Below are 18,810 nucleotides of genomic sequence, written 5' to 3'. Positions count from 1 at the left end.
ATCAGAAGAAAGAAGCAATATTGCTACATCTTAGGGAAGCCCAAGAATATGGTCTTTGATCATCAAATGAGCTCACTGGTATGCAATTGTATTTTATCTTTTTAGGACTCATTGCTTTATGGTTGTGTTGAAAAGCCTTCAAACCTCAGGGGACAAACATTTCCTTAATCAGAACAAAGTTTCAGGAATTTATTAACAAGTATTTATTGAGTACCCATCACATGTTCTGCACCGTGTTTACTACTATTGAGGACACAAAGAAATATAAGATGTAGCCACCCCCACCCCCATCAAGATCTCTAGCTTTGCCTTGGAATCCTTCACATGATACACTCCTGAACTGTTGAGTCTTGTGTTGCCTATCATTGCTCTTCTCAGAGGATGGAGGAAAACATGAGCTCTGGAGGAGTAATCAGGGCTGTCTTCCTAGAAGATGGACATTTGAGCTTGACCTAGAAAAATGAGTAAATGGAACTTTAGAAACTCAATTCTATTACTGGCTTTGGGGGCTATTACAGCATTTCAAGTGTTTGGTTTTATTTTGAGGATGGAGAACAGAGGGAAGGAGTGCATCACTGTGAAAGCGTGATGTTTAGGTGGCTGTTTATTTTAGAGACAGAGGAATTCAGTTTATCAAACATATGGAATATCTAGTAAGTAATGGAAATAGTACATGACATTGAGAATAAAAATGAATTGGAAACTTTTATGCACTGCTTATGGGAATTCAAATTGGGTCAACAACTTGGGAAAGGGTTTGGCATTATCAGCTACGTTTGAACATACCCTATGATGCAGAATTCTGCATATATGTGCATCAAAATACATGTAAAGCAATGTTGATAGCAGGTTTATTAATAATGACCACAGCTGGAAAAATCAAGCATCATCACTAAGATGACACATACATTTTCATATATTCACACAATGGAATACTCTACGGCACTGAAAATGAGTGAGTTACATCTACATGCGAAAACATGGATGAATCTCACTAACATAATGTTAAGCAAAGGAAGCCAGACATAAGAGCTCATATTGAATAATTCAATATATATAAAATGTAAAATGGCAGTGATTACGTAATGGTGTTATAAATTCTTCCCAGCACCATCCCTCCTCAAGTATGAACACTTTTTGACTTTCTAACGCCAAAGATTGGATTTACCTATTTTTAAATTTTATTTAAGTGTAATCATAGAGTATGTATTGTTTTGTATCTGGATTTTTTTTTCCTGCTTAACTTTAGTCTGTGATTGCATGTATGGGATGGAAGGGTGTTTAATGTACTTAAATAATATTTAAAATTATTTCAAAATTTTCACTGAAAGAAACAAGTAGTACTGTCTTATACGTGGTCTTAAAATGGTTTTTGTTTTGTTTTGAGACAATTTCACACTTACTGAAAAGTTTGCAAATAAAGACCAATAACTTAATTTTTGTTTATAAAACCATTTGGGAGTAAGTTGCCTACCCAATCCCCCATCTTCTCTGAATAACTGAGCGTGTATTTCATGCAAGCAAGGACAATCTGCAAAACAACAGGCCACCATCAAAATCAGAACATTATTATTCGTTCATCCAATCCTACTACCATCTAACTCTCAGACTCCGTTCAAATTTTGCTGTTTTAATAATGTTATTTGTAGCAAAAGTGATCCAGATTCATATGTTGCATTTAGTTATTAAGTCTCCAGTTTCTTCAGTCTAGAATAATTCCTCAGCCTATCTTTAGCTCTTATGACCTTGACACTTTTGAAGATTATAGACCAGTTATTTTGTAGAATGTCCCTCGATTTGGGTTTGCCTGATGTTGGCTCATGATTTGATTCAGATTATGCACATGATATAGTTTGAATATTTGTCCCCTCAAAATTTCATGCTGAAGTTTGATCCCCAGTGTTGGAGGTGGGCCCTAGTGGGAGGTGTTTGGGTCACTGGAGTGGATCCTTAATGTATGGGGAGCTGCCATTTTGTGGGAGTGAGTTCCCACTGCGAGACCTGGTTGTTGACAAGAGCCTGGCACCTCCCCTGCTCCCTCTTTTGCTTTCGTTCTCTCTCCTGCTTCCTCTCTCACCGTGTGATACCAGCCCCACTTCGCTTCCACCATGAGTGGAGAGACGGCACCTTTGGCAGAAATAGCCAGAGGTGACCCTGTATTTTCTCATTGCGTCCTATCAAGTGCCACATACTTTTGATTTGTCTCATTTCTGCTACTCATTTTGGTTACTTGATTAAGGTGATGTCTACTAGGCTTCTCTACTGTAAAGTTAGTCTTTTTTCTCTTTCTAGTTAATAAGTATTTGAGGGAAAATACTTTGAAACTATGTGAGCACTCTGTTCCTCACCAGACTTGCAGTTTATTTATTCATTTATTTATATTGGTACAGTCTTGTGCTTATGTCTATACTGAGGTAACATCATTATTTAATATATGTTATTGTTATGTATGTTATTTTTAATACAGAACAGCAGTATTTATTATGATACTCAATTATCTCAGTTTGGCCAGTGGGAGCCCCTTCACTCTGGTTTCTGTGTCTTTTGCCTTGTCCCATCGTTCTTTGAGTATGCTCTTGCTTTCTGGGACGACAAGATGTTCTAGGGTCATTTTGTACTTTCCCAGCCCTATAATTATTACTTCAGGGAAACTTTTTCTCCCTCCTCTGAGGAGTGATATTTCCAAGCAAAGATCTGGGCACAAAATGTGCTCATTGCTATTGGGTGCTGTTGTTCCAGCCCCTCTCCATGGACAGAGGTAGAGAATATGTGTGTATACGTGCATGTGTGCATGTAAGCCATGACACCCATTTGCAGCTATAGTTATGAGTGTGTCTATATACTGATATACATGTATGGAAAATTACGGGTGTACACTAATGTTGTAGTCCTCCCTTATCTATGGCTTCACTTTCTGTTTTCAATGGCCGACTATGGTCTGAAAATTTTAAGTAAAAATTTCAGAAATACATAATTCATAAGTTTTAAATTGTGTGCCATTCTGTGTAGTATGAGATCTTGCACCATCCTGCTCCTATCTTTGTCCAGTATCCACACTGCCTAGGCCATTTGCCTGTTAATCACTTGTTGGTTATCAGATCCAAAACCTTAGCACATACAGGATTTGGTATTATCCATGGCCTCAGGCATCCACTGGAGGTCTTGGAACATTTCCTTTGTGGATAAGAGGTAACTACTGTACCTTCACTTCCAGGCCAACATCATAGTATTCATTCTGGTTTTCTTCCTTTTTATATTTGTGAAAATATCTTCTCTGACAATGGTGTGACTGATTCCCATTCTCCTTAGTGTTTGATCAGTCTCCCTGTTTATGATTAATATCCCATCTCCATTATTGCTACTACTCCTTGCTCTCTTCTCACCAAAATTCAGCTCCCACATTCTGTGCTGGCTACTTACTACCCCCTTGCCTGATATGGATGCCCTCCTCACCCTGCTTGGGCTCTGACCTCCACGCCAAACCACGGGGCATTGATTCTCCAGCCAGACTGCCTCCCTCTGGAGCTGTCCACCTTAGCTTGCTCAGGCTCAGAAACCCAGCATTGTACCTCTTTCTCATTAACATGGATATTTTTCTCACCTTGCTCAGTCCTGGCCTCTGTTACTCTGCACTGTGTATCATGCCTATGCCGATGTCTTCACTCTCCTCAGCCTATGGTCTTCTGCTGTAGTCCACCTCAGCTCTCCTCTCATTCCAGCCCCATACAGATGCTTACTTTTATCTGCCCTGCTTAAGGGCTTCAGAACTGAACCGTTCAGGAAGGGAAAGGCAGGGGAGAGAAGGGCACCATGTTTGTCTGGGTGATCACCAAGGGCCCTTCCAACTCATGCTATGGGAATTTAGACTGTGAGTGCCAGCCACTCTCAGCATTGCTTACTTTTTCACTTCCTGTAACCTTCACAACAAATCCATGAAGTGGACCCTATGCTGGCTTAGCTACAAATTCCCAGCTCTACCTTAGTGTTTCTTGGAGCTCACCAAGTCTGGCTGCGTCTTTTGTAGTTGTTCTAGCCTTAGCTTCCTGAATGTGTGTTTGCACCCCACTGTTATCCTGGCTCTTGGTATGATGCCCACCGTCCTGGTGTCCTGGAGTCTTCTATCATTTTATGGGTCTCCTACAGGGTCCCTGCACTGTTAGAGGGCTTAGATAGAGAGGCTGCCCCAGCGCCTGGCACCGTGCCTGCCTCCCACTTTCCTCTGTTTTTCCAGCTGCCCCTCGTGTTTCCTCAATAGTTCTTTATGCAGCACTCTGGATATTAAGTAAGCTTTGTGCTAATTTCAGCATGAAAAGCTCTGTTTTAAAATTGCAGTGTGCACAACTCCTGTTTTAAATTACTTTTGCTCTAAAAGCTTTTATGCTATGGGGACTTAGACTTCTGTGAACTCTCTGTTTGTGGAAAGCTGCAACCTTGAGGATTTACTTATACTGGAGCCATCCCCAAAGCAAATTCTATTTTACCATGATTCAGCAGAATAACTTGTAATAGATCCCTAAGTAAAGCACCTTTTAAGTTTATGTAAAAGTTAGAAAGGAAGAATGAGGACCACGACAAAGATGAAAGAGTGAGGGGAGAAAAGGCATGAAGAAAGCACATTTCACTTTTTTGCATAGGATTACCAATTATTTTCCTTCTCTTATGAGTTACAGGTGAACATTTCCAATGACTCGTTGGGCCTGTCTACCTAGATGTCCTAACAAAGTAAAGCCATAATCCTTTTGTTCTGGAGATTGAGAAGGCATTGCTAAGAGATGGTTCAGGAGACAAAACTGAGGCTTCACCCGATTGCATGAGTGGTGTTAATGGCATTTACCTGCGTGTCCCAGGTGTTCAGGGAGATCATGAAGTCAAAAAGGGGATAATGTAAGGGGAAAATGAAGACGTGTCAGGGGGTGGAAAATCATGGTTGTGTAAGAGTGAGATGTAGAACCTATTGACCCATGCGGTCCTGGCTGAAAGATTTTGATGAGGAGAGAAGCATGAGTCTGTACGTAAAATTACTTCTCTCTCAGAATACCCTCCCCTACCGTGGACCACTTGGTAGCATCTAGGACTCAGCACAAATGCTCCTTCTTGCGTTGCATTGTCAGGAATCCTAGCATAGCAGTCTCACTGATGTGGACAGAGCAGAAACCATAATGCACTTACAAGCAAGACTGAATAGTAGGAAATTAACCCATTTATGCCAGAGGTTGCAATTTTTTTGTGTGTGAAAAATCAGACCTTGGTGATGACCTTGAGCAGTAGGATATAAATAACTCCTACAAGTTTAGCATTCCAATAATAGAACATTAGGCAAAAATGGGTTATGCTCCAAATGTAGGCCACCCTATTTGAAAGAAGGAAAAATGCAGGTCAGTGCATGAGGAGAACAAAAAGTGTGAGTTGACTTTTTCTTTTGGAAGTTGAAAGAGAGACAAGCAAAGCCACAGGGGAACCAGAGGTTTACCAGAGACAGGATGGTGTGAAATGAAGTCCCAGAGGAAGTAAGAGGTCCAAAGCTGAGAGCACAGTGAGAAGACTTTGCCTTAGATGGAAGTACAGGCCTTTTATGCTACAACAAGGATGAAAAGGAAGGAGGGAGTAGCGGCAGAGAACTGTGAGGTTGTGGGGCAGAGGGTGGAGGGAGCTGCAGCAGGGCCTGGAGCCACCAAACCCTAGCAGTACTGGTAAGGGCTGTGGCTGTCGAAGCCTGACTGAACAGTCTGGGGTTCAGGGAGAGAATCCAGCCAGCAGACTGTGTGGTCATGTGTGCCACACAGACTGGGGGGATATGACAGAGCAAAGGGTGGGAGCAGCTCAGTTGGTCATGTGTGCCACACAGACTGGGGGGATATGGCAGAGCTAAGGGTGGGAGCAGCTCAGTTCAGCAGAACTGAAAGACTTAGTCTCAGTTGATTTGAGCACTGCACTAAACCTAAAGCATCTGAGGCTGATTTGGTTTAGCACTGCACTAAACTGAGGCTGATTTGGCTTAGTACTGCATCTGAGGCTGCCTTTGGATTAGCACTGCACTAAATCAAGGGTGTCAGAGGCTGATTCATGGCTGGATCAGTGACTAAACAAGGACTGCACCTGCAGGCCGAGGATTCCTCCTATCCCTGCTGGGTGGCCCTGGGGATCCAGGGTCTCACATGCCAGAAGGCTAGGGCTGCAGTAAGACTGCTGCATTCCTGGGGCCTTGGGCATAGAGCCGAATACTGTTAGTACAGCTTCCCATGGCTATAACCAGTTTCAACACCTGACTGTGTGTGCCAGGCACTGTCAGAGGTGCTTACTTCTTCATTTCACATAACCTTCACAACCAATCTATGAGGTGATACTATTATCATCTCCACTGTGGAGAAGAGGAAACAGGCCACAGGGAACTGTGAGTTGCTCAAGGTGGCACATCTGTGGCCAAGCTGTGAGTTAACCAGGCTGCCAGATTCTTCATCCTGAGGTCTTCACCAACATGCCATGGTTAATTAAAGGGTGGGATGGAGAAACTGAGGCAAGGAGATAAGAGTTAGGAAACCCTTTCTAAACAGAAGTAGTAAGTGATTTGTTTTATGCGACCACCGGAGCAGGTGCCAGAGATGAGGCAAGTAGGCAAGGTAAAAAAACTTTATTAGCTAGCCAATGTGAAGGAGGAAAAGGCGAGGTTCACCGGTCTCCGGGGGTGGAGGCCGAGGAAGTCGCTCTGGCGTTCTCGGGGGAGGTTCCTAGGTCCGCATATGAGGAGGGGCCCAGGAAGTTCGCGCCGATGTCTTCCGGGAGGGGCCTTTTATGGATGGGGCTTGAGGTGGGCAGGACAGGGGCGGGGGGTAAGGGCGTCTTCATAGGCGTGGCTGGGTAAGTTTCGATTTCTTTGTTTTGACGTCACAATGTGCAGGCGCAGACAATCGGTGTTTTTCCCGGGCACAGGAAAGTTGCTGATGAAGAACCCGGAACCCATCTTGTTTACCTTCGTTACCTTCTTCCGTCTTGTCCTTTCTCCCTCACCCAAACAGTAAGGAGAGAATTTGAATGCATACAGTGAGACCCTAGAGCTCAAGCATTGTATATCTTTACCTAAGATCTTACAAAAAGGAAGACGAAGATATAAAAGAATAAAGTAGGCTGTGCTGATATTTCAATCCTGGCCCGAGATCACCCTGCTTTTGTAAAGCTTTGGAGAAAATGCGTGTGAGTAAACTTGCCTCTGAGGCACTTCCTCCTTCATGGAGGGCTGGTGTCTTTCTGCAAATGGGGATCCCTTAGGCTTTGCCAAGGAAAGTCAGTGAATGGGAAATTAGTGAGTTTGCTTAGAAAAATTTATCTTTTCATCAAAATACATTTAGAGGAATAAATTTGAGTTATTTAATGCCCAAACCATCTTCTTTTTGTAGTGTCTTTTTCTCCCTAGCTAGTCACTTGATTCAACCCTACTAAAACACAGAAGAACTTTCTCCTTCCCATTTCACGAAGTTACCAAGCAAAATACTGTATTTGTTTATAGTGAACAAAAATGATAGCACAGACAAATGCAGAGAAGCAGAGCTAATGTTTGTATTGCTTGAGTTTCAGTGAAGAACGCGATACAACGTTTTTGAATGAGCATGGCATGGTGGCGGGGATAAGGGTGGAGAGAACACTGTGTTGTGGAAGGAGTTTTAAAGTGGACAGTCAAACCTAGGAGGCAAGAAGCTTGATGTTGGTGGAAACCAAGAAAGGACCCTCAGTCTTCAGTCAGCTCCCCTCAGCATGGAGCGCGGACCTCATTCTCTGCTTCCCTTCCAGAGTTGGAGCCACCACATATTCAACTAGGAAGGAAAGTTGACCTGGGATCCTATAAAGAAGGAAAAGCACATGCCTCAGTGTGACTCAGTAACGCATAGATGTGGAAAGGACACACACCAATTAGTGTGGCAATAAAATGACTGACAATAGCATACACCAAAATTCAGGTCTAAAACATGGTTAAACCTACAGTCCCTCATATTGATTAGCCTATAAAAGACACTTGGAATGTGGGACAAAAGATCTCTGCTTATAATAGCACACACAGCTTATATTGCCAGTCCTTACTAGAATCTTATGACATAGATATTCTTATCAACTCCTATTTGTAGACAAGGATACTGAGGCACAAACATGTTAAGTGCCTTTCTAAAAGGCACGTATGGAGTGGAGATTAAAGGAGACTACCCTTAGCTCCTGTGATCTGCATCTCAACGCTGTTCTGCCTCATTTTTAAATCACAGAAAGATCAAGTTTGAAAAGACCTGTTTTAGGATCTTCACATTTTAGAGGAGGGAACTGCAATCAAAGGAGGTTGGACATACGGTTGACATAGCAACTCAGGTTAATGTCAGAATTGGGAGTTTGAATCCAGTCGTTTTTTATCCAGCAGAAGGGGTAGTGACTATAACACCATGTTATTGTTTCTAAGAGTTTTAGTCCATTATCTGCCCTACAGGTACATTTTCTGTTTGGAAATGACCTTCCTTATTCTGTGGTAAGCTCTTCCTCTTCACTTTTTTCTTCCTACTCACTTCAGTTCCTTCACCCCTCCCCAGGTCCTCTTCTCTGCTCCATCTTTCCTCTTTTCCTTCCTTCTCCCTTTCTCCACTTCCCTGTTACTTCTGCTGCTGCTGCTGCTTTTTTTTTTTTCTGTGACAGAGTCTTGCTTTGTAACCCAGGTTGGAGTGCAGTGGCACGATCGCAGCTCACTGCAACCTCTGCTTTTCGGTTTCAAGCGATTCTCCTGCCTCAGCCTCCACATAGCTGGGACTACAGGCATGTACCACCACACCCAGCTAGTTTTTGTATTTTTAGTAGAGATGGGGTTAAACCATGTTGGCCAGGCTGGTCTCGAACTCCTGACCTCAAGTGATCTGCCTGACTCAGCCTCCCAAAGTGCTGGGATTACAGGCATGAGCCACCATGCCTGGCCTAGTTCTGCTTCTTGAATACCTTTGTGGCCTACGATTCTTTTTGTCTGCATTTATTCCTCTCTTTGTCTAACACTATTATTTCCAATGTTTTCATTTTCCTTTTTTAGTCCTTTGACACCATTGAATCTGCCATTAGAAATCTAACAAACTATGTAGCTGATGTGGTTCTTATTATTGAATGTCTTTAGTCTTTTCAGCTCTTAAGTGTTAACCATTGCTTCATAGTCTTTAAATGTACATAGTCATTGCTCAGCCTGGAAGCTAGACACCACGGACCTGTGTGAGTCCACGTGAGGCACAGGGGAGTTCCTCTGTAATCCTTTCTGTGGGGATGTTGTGGGGAGTAATTAAAACACAGTCCTATTCTTCATGACAGTTCTCACAAAAAAAAAAAAAAAAATATGAGAGCTGTTAAGTGGAACCACAAATACAGATTTAATTGTGATGCTTTACTGGGCTTAGTAAATTATAATTTCTATATTGTACCCTCTATTATCTACTTCTAATTTCTTGACAGTATGTTTTCAGAAAGGCAGGCTTTGCTCAACAGGAAATCTGTTTTCTGGTTAAAAGTTACAAATGAGGCTTCTTTCAAAACTAATTCTCCCCAGCGTTCTGGTGTAAGAAGTGTTTACTAAGTAACTCAGTGATTGGATCCAGATATTCACTGTCATTGACCCGTCTCCTTGGTTTTGTTACTGTCATATTCCACATATCCTCTTAAGCTTTCTTTTACAAAATCATTATACATTTCAAAAAGGACCAACCAAAAGAACCACGCAGATGCTAGAAAGGGAGTGGGAAGTGCTCTTAAGCCCAGAAATCCATTCAGCTGCAAACAAAGACATGCCCTGCCCTGTGCGGTCAAATTCCTTCAAGAAATGAAGAATTTTCAAGAATTTCTTGGTGGAACCAAGTGGTACATTGTCAAAGGAATGTGTTTATTTGTGTGGGTGTGGCAAGCAAAGTGCTTACGAGGACTTCCTCCAGTACATCTTTGGAAGAGGTAATTAAAAGCAGCAACTCAACTGAGGCTGGCCTACTAACTGACCCATCTCCACTTTCCACCATTGCCACTCAGTCCTTCCATTACCTGGTCAATTCTGTCTCAAAAGTATTATGTTGGTGCATAAGTAATTGCAGTTTTTGCCATTAAAAGTAATGACAAAAGTAATACATTTCAAGTCCTGTCTGTCCACTCCCCTACTCGAGCCCAGCCCCCATCTCCAACCTGGTCTCATTCTTCCCTAAGAGTTTGTCTACACAGCACAGCCAGAGGGACTTTTTTTTTTTTTTAAATTTTTATTATACTTTAAATTTGTTACATGTGTATACATGGGCCATGTTAAAGCATACAGTGGGGGGCTTCTCTGGAGTGCTAAGTCCCCCAGGGTTTTCCCATTGTTCTCTGGTTAAAAGTCAGAGCTGGGCATGGTGTTCCAAGCCTGTAATCCCAGCAATTTGGAAGGCCCAGGCAGGAAGATTGCTTAAGCCTAGGAGTTCGGGACCAGCCTGGGCACCATAGTGAGACCCTGCCTCTAAAGAAAAAAAAAATTTTTTTAAAGCCAGACTCTCCTGGAGGCCAGATAACCTCTCTCTGCAGCCTCTGACCTTCCCATTCTGCCACCAGCTCTCTAGGCTCTGGCCACCTTGGCCTAGATGCTCCGTGCTCTTTCCTAGCCCCGATCTGTGTACCTGCTGCTATCTGTGGCCTGGACATTTGTTACCTCCACCCAGGTTCTTCTCCCTCAGTTCTCAATTTCCCTGCCACCTCCTCTGAGAGCTGCTGGGCTCTCTGGGTCATTCTCCACCTCACTTTCTTTTTGTTTCATTTTTCCTATTTCCTTCCTCCCCAGCACTTTCTGCAGAATGGACTTTGTGCTTTTTTTGTTGCCTCAGCCCCCTTGTCTGCCTCCCCTGCTGTAATGGAAGTGCCCCCAGAGCAGAGTTCTTGTCCTGTCCACCCTTGTTCTTCTGTTATGTCCTTAATATTTAGTTAAATAAATAAACATTTGTTGAATGAATTCATTCCCAGCCTTCCAGGTTTTGCAGCTGATCTTTACCCTCTCCCAGAAATGTAATGTGCCACCCCTGTCTACCTGGGTATTTGCACGTCAAAGGAGGGTGTTTGGAGAAGGCTGGTCCAATGTGATGAGCCAGAGAATGTTAGAGTTTATGCCAGGGACGTTGTCTAGGGTCAAGGACTGCCTGGGGCCTTTCAAGTCAGTCCAGATTGGCCCAGCCCCCTCCTTCAGGCTGAGGAAGTCTTTTGTGGCTGGTGAACCCCCTGCATCCTCGCTTCTCCCTCCACCCAGCCAACCGCAGTGGGCATGGCCGTGTGATTTTCAGATTTTGTGCTCACACACTGGGCTTTCTCACTTGAGGGAATACTTTGTGATAACTTAACGTGCTGAGGATGTGGGGTTCACGAAAACAAAAACAAACCCAGTGACATCCATACATGTGCTGAACTTCTGGAGCACATGTTGCCTATTTCCCTCACTTGGGTCTTAGCATAAACTGCCCGGATAGACAGACAGAGAGAGAGACAGATGGATATTATCCTCAGTTTGATCATGAATTCTATGAGGGCAGAAAATCTTATACTGCTCTGTATTTTCCAGTCCTGAGAACCTTGCATATATTTCATTTCTTTAAACTTCAGTTATCTCAACTCTAATATGGGGACAATAATTGCTATGGTCTGTATGTTTGTGTCTCTCCAAAATTGATACGTTAAAATCCTTACACCCAAGGTAATGGTATTAGGAGGTAGGACCATTGGGAGGTGATTAGGTCATGAAGGGGAGCTCTCCTGATGGGATTAGTGCCTTTATAAAAGAGGCCGCAGCGATCTAATTTAGTTCTTCCTCCGCGTGAGCAAGAATGCACCACCTGTGAACTAGGAGACAGGCCCTCCCCAGATACTGAATCTACAGGCACTTTGATATCGGACTTCACAGCCTCCAGAACTGTGAAAAACAAATTTCTGCTTTTTATAAGCTACCAAGTTGATAGCATTTTCCTATAGCAGCCTGAATGGAGTAAGAGAATACTCTTAATTTTACAAAGTTAGTGCAAGGATTAGGGATAATGCTTAACAGGTCTTTACCTGGTGCTATGGGCTCTCAGTAAAAAGCTCATTTGGTCTTGTTCTTTCATTATTCAACAAATCCTCACTATGGACCTCACTGGGGATACAGTAAAACAGACATGGCCCTCCAGCCTTTGTGGACTTACGGTCCTGGGAGCTTATGAACTGGGGTTCTGGGTACCAATCCTGGCTGGACCACTTATTAGCTGTGCATCTTGGACAAGTAACTTCTCTGTTTCCTTATTTCTTAAAAATAGATTCAGTTTCATGGGTTGTCCTGAGGATTAAAGAGATAGTATTTGAAAAATGGTTAGCCACATTCCTGGGTTATGGAAAGTGCGGTTGTTTATATTCTGTTGGTATTACTTGGCAGGTGTTGCCACAGGGTCGGGTGAGTTTCCTACTTCTTTCCTGCTGCCTCTCCCTGCAAGGGCCAATGGGGCTTCACCATTCTCAAGGATATTAGGTGGATCAAAATCAGTCCAAAAAGCACTATCAGCAAGGCCTCAGACCTTTTACTCGTGACCTAAATATGTATTTTAAGCAGGCATTTGAAAGAATAATTTTTCGCCAACAGCAGCATATGTGTAGACATAGAACACAGTGCCCTGATCCTCCAGGAAACTGGGGACATCTGTCCTAAATTCATACCTGCCCAGGGAACTTGGGTGAAAGGTATGTGTATGGGATGGTGGTTAAGGGGGATTGACCTGACGTTGGAGGATGGCTTTGTCCTTCTGACTCCTCCAGTGGGGGTTCATAGAGAAGGGCAGGGCCCCTGGCCTTTCGGAATGCAAGCCAAGAGTTCACAGAGGGTCATGGGTTCCTGAGTGAGGAGTGGGTTTTTCCCTAACACGTGCCTGGCGGTTAACTCCTTGCTAAGAATGTGGCTCTGATGGAAACCCTCAAGAATGCTAAAAACATGTTTCAAAGATAAATTTCATTGTTTTCTCTAAATATGAAAATAATTAGAATTATTGTAGAAATGTAGAATATTTGAAACACTCATGAAACTACCAAAGACATAAATGAAAATTGCCCCTCATCCCACCACTAAAACCATCTTGTATATTGGTCCCCTGTTATGGACTGTATTGTGGTCCCCCCCAAAAATTCATGTTGAAGTCTTAACCTCCAGTACCTCAGAATAGAACCAGATATGAAGATAGGGTCTTTAAAGGGGTAACTAACTTAAAATCAGACCTTACTCCAATATGACTGTTGTCCTTAAAACAAGAGAAAATTTGGACATAGAAGCATAGAGAGGGATGATGATTTGAGACAGAGGGACAAGACGGCCATCTAAAGCCACCAAGCTGGGCTGGAACAGATTCTTCTCTCACAAGCCCTCTGAAGGAACTAACCTTGCCTACACTTTGGTGTTGGATTTCCAGCCTCCGAAATTGTGAGAAAACAAATTTTTGTTGATTAAGCCACTTTGTGGTACCTTGCTATGGCAGTGCTAGCAAACTAATATGGCCCCATTTTTTTCCTATGCATGTGGTTAATACTTTACATCATTTTATATATTTAGCTTTGAATTCTGTTTTTTATTTAATATTTTATTGTAATCATTTCCAAAGTCATGATTTTTTTGTGAATTAATTTTTCCAGCTACAGAAGATTTCATTGAATGGCTGTGCCACCATCTGTTTAACCATTCACAAAGGCTTGGATGTTTTTTGAGAGAGAGTTTGCAGGTGGAGAGCATTGTAGATAAAACTTTTTTTCTTCCTTGGTTGAATCTACTCTCCATTGTAACGCACTTAGTTTCCTAACAGATACAGTCAAATGCACCTTCTATATGTTAATTATACAATTTGAGATATTTTAGCTAACGTGTTCTAGGGAGGTTTTTGAAGAGATGTAAAAACTTAGGACTGGTCCTTGAAAGGTGAAAATGAATCACTCTTTGTCTCTGAAAAGAAAAAAGAGCTGATACAAATGACAAAGTCCCTGAGCTCCCTTGAAGAGGCAGCTGTGAGAATTCATGTTGCAATGATTATGACCTCCTGTGTCCTTGCTGTGTGACTTCCCAGTCACAGATACAGAAATGCTTGTCAGAGCTTGGTCCTTTGAGCTTAAATCTGATGAGGCCAATGGGTACAAGTAAACTAAAAAAGCAAACACTGTTACACAGTTTGAGGTGTACTTGGAACTTGCTGGAACATTGTTTCTTTGAACAGAAATTTTATTTCTTCCCTCTGCCTTCACATCATCACCATATTTATTCATGTTCATCATCTCACAGTAATTCCCATGTGTTCTTAGGAAACAATGGCAGCAGTGACTCACAAGTTCTGCTTTTATTTCATGGTGACTTATTTATAGCTATTGTACTTCTGGAAGATCAATGACTAGAGAGAAACAAAAGCCTCCCTAGAATCTATGTGAATAAGAGAGATGATATTGACTGAATTTAAAAAGTGAAATTTAAAGATAGAGAAATAAGCAAGTTGCTTTTTTCCCCTTCACTTTTTGATTTCAGGCCAATTGATTTCAGGCCAATTGTTCAGTCTGGTTTCTGTCTCCCACGGCTGTCTTTAGTGCATATGTGAGAGTCAGAGGGAATGGACCTTATATTTATACTGATATAAATGGAAGCAAAATATGGGTTACAATTAAAGAAGGGGAAATCCAGCTCTTTGTAACTATCCTTTCAAATAAACTGAAGTTGCGTTATTGTCCCCAAACCAAGCCATATCAAGTGAAAACCCCACCACCCCACCAGTGCCTGGTGGGAACACTCTCCCTGAGCATGCGCATTGCCAGATGGTAGAAATTGTACACATGATGTGTGTTGCTGAGTCTTTAATGTCTAACACATTTGCTTGCACATTTGTTGAATGGAACTCGATTTAAATCTGAGTACAAGAAGAGGGGATTCTATTTTGTGCTTAAGAATATTCCAACTACAATGATTATTTTCAGTTTTCACATAGTGACTTTAAATAGATGTACTGTGCCCGTATCCAAAGGGTTTTTGTTCTCCTCACAAAATGTTCAGTTATTTATTGGGTTGTCCTCCTTGCAAAGCAAATAGGTAGATCTGTTCTTGTAGTGCAAATGAGGAAACTGAAGCATAGTAAGCTTGTGGACTTCGATGAATCTCACACAAGGAGTCAGGGGCACAACTTGGAAATGAATAAAAGACCCCTTTCCTATCTAATTATTCCAGTCACCAACCTATACATCCCCCTACACAGTCCCAGGTTTTTCTTTGGAAATCAAACTGCAGATACTGTTCCCACCTGTTCATGTGAATCTATCGGATAGTTTCAGCAATAGTTCATTAAAGACAGTCTTGGTGATCACTTGAAGTGTGAACCTGAAAGCTGCAGAAATCACGGCGTTCTTCAGAAGAGAAGGGACTGTGCTTGGTACCATTTACCTTGCAGGGACCCTGTGAATCGTGTCTCCTAATGGTAACTGTTTGGTCATTCCTGGCAGAATGCTTTCTGGGTGTCAGGGGTCCTTGAGAGGACCTCCCCATTTCTAGCTTCTGCAGTGGCCTTGGCCATAGAGCAGGGCTTTCACGACTGTCTCTGCCACCTGGAGTTCTCATCTTGGAGAGCTGGTCATTTACCATGGCAATATATTTGGTTCCCTGCGAAGGCAGGAGGGATAATAATCATAAAAAGCAGCCAGAATAAAAAGAAGGTAATGAAGGAGTCAGCTTAATTTCAGCTATTATTCTATTGGTAATTAAGCAGCACAGTAAATGTGGATTAAGCTTGTTACAATCATGTGGTTTGGGGAGTGATGAATCATCCAGAAGGAGGACCAACTGGAAGATGGAAGCAGGACTCTTCAACTGGAACCAACAATGCACCTGCTATTAGTTCTTGAAATGCAGTAAGTCAAGCAAAATCTTTGCCTTTAGAAGCTAGACTACTATTTCAGCTAATTTGTGCCTAAACTTTCACAGGATAGCAACACTTAAGATCACTATTTATTTTTGCTAGGCAGATAACTCACCATCCTTTAAGAGGCAGTATAGTAGAGTGGTTTTAGTGATGGATTCTGGAAGCAGAGTGCATGGATTGGAATTCTAGGTCTGTCATCTTTTCATTGTATCATCTTGGACAAGATATTCAATCTCTATACCCCTCACCTCATCTTTAATAAGGGATATAAATTGTAGCAAATGGTAGCAGTTCATAGGATGTGGCTTCAATGAGTTAATATATATAACATGCTTAAAAGAATGTCATAGTAAATATGTCCTACATAGTAAATATTCTCTATTGTTTTCGCCTATTATTATTGCAATTGTTTTAACCATTCTTCTGGTGTATCATATGGAGCTATGTGTGTGTGTTTCTGTGTGTGTTCTCCATAAATTAAGAGTCTGTTTGTAGCATAGCCATGAAGGAGATCATTTTGAAAACGGAATTAAATCAGGAACCAGAAGCACCAAATCATGCAACTGTTTTAGTATGGGCTTCTTTTGCAGAAACTGAAAACAGGAAAGAATTCTTTTTAAAATTAATATATATATTTATTTATGTACATATACAGTAAGACACTGTCTATATCACTATATACATATACTAATATAAGTGGAAGCAATATAAATGGAAGCTATATATAGAGAGAGAGTCTTGCTCTGTTGCCTAGGCTGGAGAGCAGTGGTGTAATCATGGTTCACTGCAGCCTTGACCTCCTGGGCTCAAACAGCACTCCCATCTTAGCCTCCCAAGTAGCTGAGACTACAGGTGTGCACCACAACTCTTGGCTATTTTTTTTTTCCAATTTTTAGTAGAGACAATGTCTCAATAAGTTGCCCAGGCTGCTCTTGAACTCCTGAGCTCAAGTGATTCTCCAGCCTTGCACTCCCAAAGTGCTGGGATTACAGTCATGAGCCACTATGCCCAGCTAAGACATAATTCTTTAGCAAGTGGCTTTAAAGTTGTTAGGACCTCTTGTCCCCAGACATTTCTATGTTTTATGTCAATTGGCTGCTTTCTTGGTAGGCTGACCATTTTCTGACTATTTTCTCTTGTGAATATACTTCTAATCATGTAATTGAGCTGGCCTTACATAAAATTGTGACATTGCTCAAGTTTATATTCCAATTGTCTTAACTCCTTTTTGCCATTTATCTCCTCATATCACCTCTTCCCTCTATCTTCCGAAGGGATCTGGGCTGTACAATGGCTCTCCAGGGCCCTTTTTGGACCATTTAACTGAGGTCTTCCTACTTCATGGATCCTTCATTTCTCCAAAGTTGTCCCATCGTTTCTTCTTTAATCCATCACAGCCTCATGCCCACAGCATAGCTAGAAATGTCTGCCTCATTTCCAATTTAAGATCCTAAATTTGATTTATATCTGATATCCCTGACCTGTCTTCCAGTTTGGGCTGACTGGCCTCCCTGTCTTCCTGTGTTAGGGCTCAGGGTTCTAACATTTTATCGAGTTAGAGGTAGGTATGGGCTAGACCAAGAGAGTTATGGAAAGGACTCTCTGAATGTCACTGAGGCTGGTTGCCTCATATGGAAAAGGACTGGGACCAGATGGATTTCTCAGTACAAAGAGGGTGAATTCTTTGGGAACTGAGGAAAGCTGGCCAACTTTAGAGTGGGACTGGAAAGGGCCATTTTTAAAGGAGAATTTGTACTTTCCGACCACAGCTGCTTAGTTAAGTGAAATCTGCTCTCAGATGTGTAGAGGAATTGTTTCCAGGGAATGAGTTCAAGGGAACAGAGAGGCCCATGCAACAATATGCCTCAGGAGGAATTAATTATTAAGACCCAAGGGGGTTGAAGAAGGCAATGGGCAGCACAGAGGCCAATGGTCGGATCCTCCTTCTATGCAGTTCCTGGGAAATCATTTCTTAACTTCCAGGCTGAATTTGAAGTTGAAGTCAAAGCAGCCCTGTGCTGCTTTGGAAAGATGGGGAGGGAAGGTCCTGGCTGGTGAGAAGAGAAGAAGGATGGAAAGAAGAGTAGTGAGTTTAAAGTATGCAGTAATAAAACAGCACTCAAAGCACTATTAAGAATGAAACCAAAGCGAACAGGGAAAAAATAGAGTATGCAGTGAAAGGTCATATCTGGATGAAGCTTTGCTAGTAAGGCAGGTCCAGGATGCCCCATCTCTAAGGCCAAGCCCTGCAGCAGCCTGAGTGTCTTCCCTCATGTTACATTCAGGGATGCCAGCTTGGGGAGGAGCACAGCTCATGAATATGAGCGTCTGAATGGGTTGTTTTCCCATCATTGGCATGCAAGTAGCCTGACGAAAGGTGCCATCTGTTTATCTCATTGAACTGTATCAATTATGTGATGAAAGAGGTTTTAAGATGGCCATGTGCTGGACTGGAACTCATTCAGAGCAGTGTGGTGTATGCCCGTTGTTAGTGTCACCAGGGCTGAGAAGGCAAACAGCAGCCTGACCCTTTCCCTCCCACCCCCCATCCCAAGTGGAAAGGGATTCTAGTTTCCAATAGGAAAAGATAAATAAAGAATTAGTAACTGCAACACAGGGGCCAAAGAGGATGTTCAAGGCAGTATCTACTGAGACAGATCCCTCCCTTTACCTCTTCTCCCCCAACAAGATCTTGAGTCACTGCATCATACCCTCTGCCACAGGACAGTGGGATTATGTTGGTTTCCCAACCACATCCGTATTTCTCATCTTACCTCTGCCCAGGGTGGATTGTTGAGTAGATGGTGTTAGGAAAACTGCCTTGTAATATGGAGAAAAATAAAACTAGAGGGTCTCATACAAATATGGGCCCTAGGTGGATTAAAGACTGAAACGTGAAAGGTAAAAGTAT

General features: G+C 42.4%; 1 protein-coding gene across 3 annotated transcripts in view; it reads left to right on the top strand.

Annotated features, from left to right (window-relative positions):
* ADAMTS12 (ADAM metallopeptidase with thrombospondin type 1 motif 12) overlaps positions 1-18,810 on the top strand; it is a 377,858-nt gene that overhangs the window by 45,127 nt on the left and 313,921 nt on the right. For 2 of the 3 annotated variants that reach the window (XM_050793805.1, XM_050793806.1), the window contains exon 1: positions 6,858-7,188. The exons of the other annotated variant lie outside the window; for it this stretch is intronic. The gene's annotated coding sequence lies outside the window, so the exon portion shown is untranslated. Of the gene's footprint in view, positions 1-6,857; positions 7,189-18,810 lie in introns of those variants that run through there. 3 annotated transcript variants of the gene reach the window in all.

Source organism: Macaca thibetana, chromosome 6 (genome assembly GCF_024542745.1).
Source record: "Macaca thibetana thibetana isolate TM-01 chromosome 6, ASM2454274v1, whole genome shotgun sequence".
Lineage (NCBI taxonomy): Eukaryota > Metazoa > Chordata > Mammalia > Primates > Cercopithecidae > Macaca > Macaca thibetana.
Note: the sequence above shows the minus strand (reverse complement) of the source record. Positions and strands in the feature narration are given on the sequence as shown.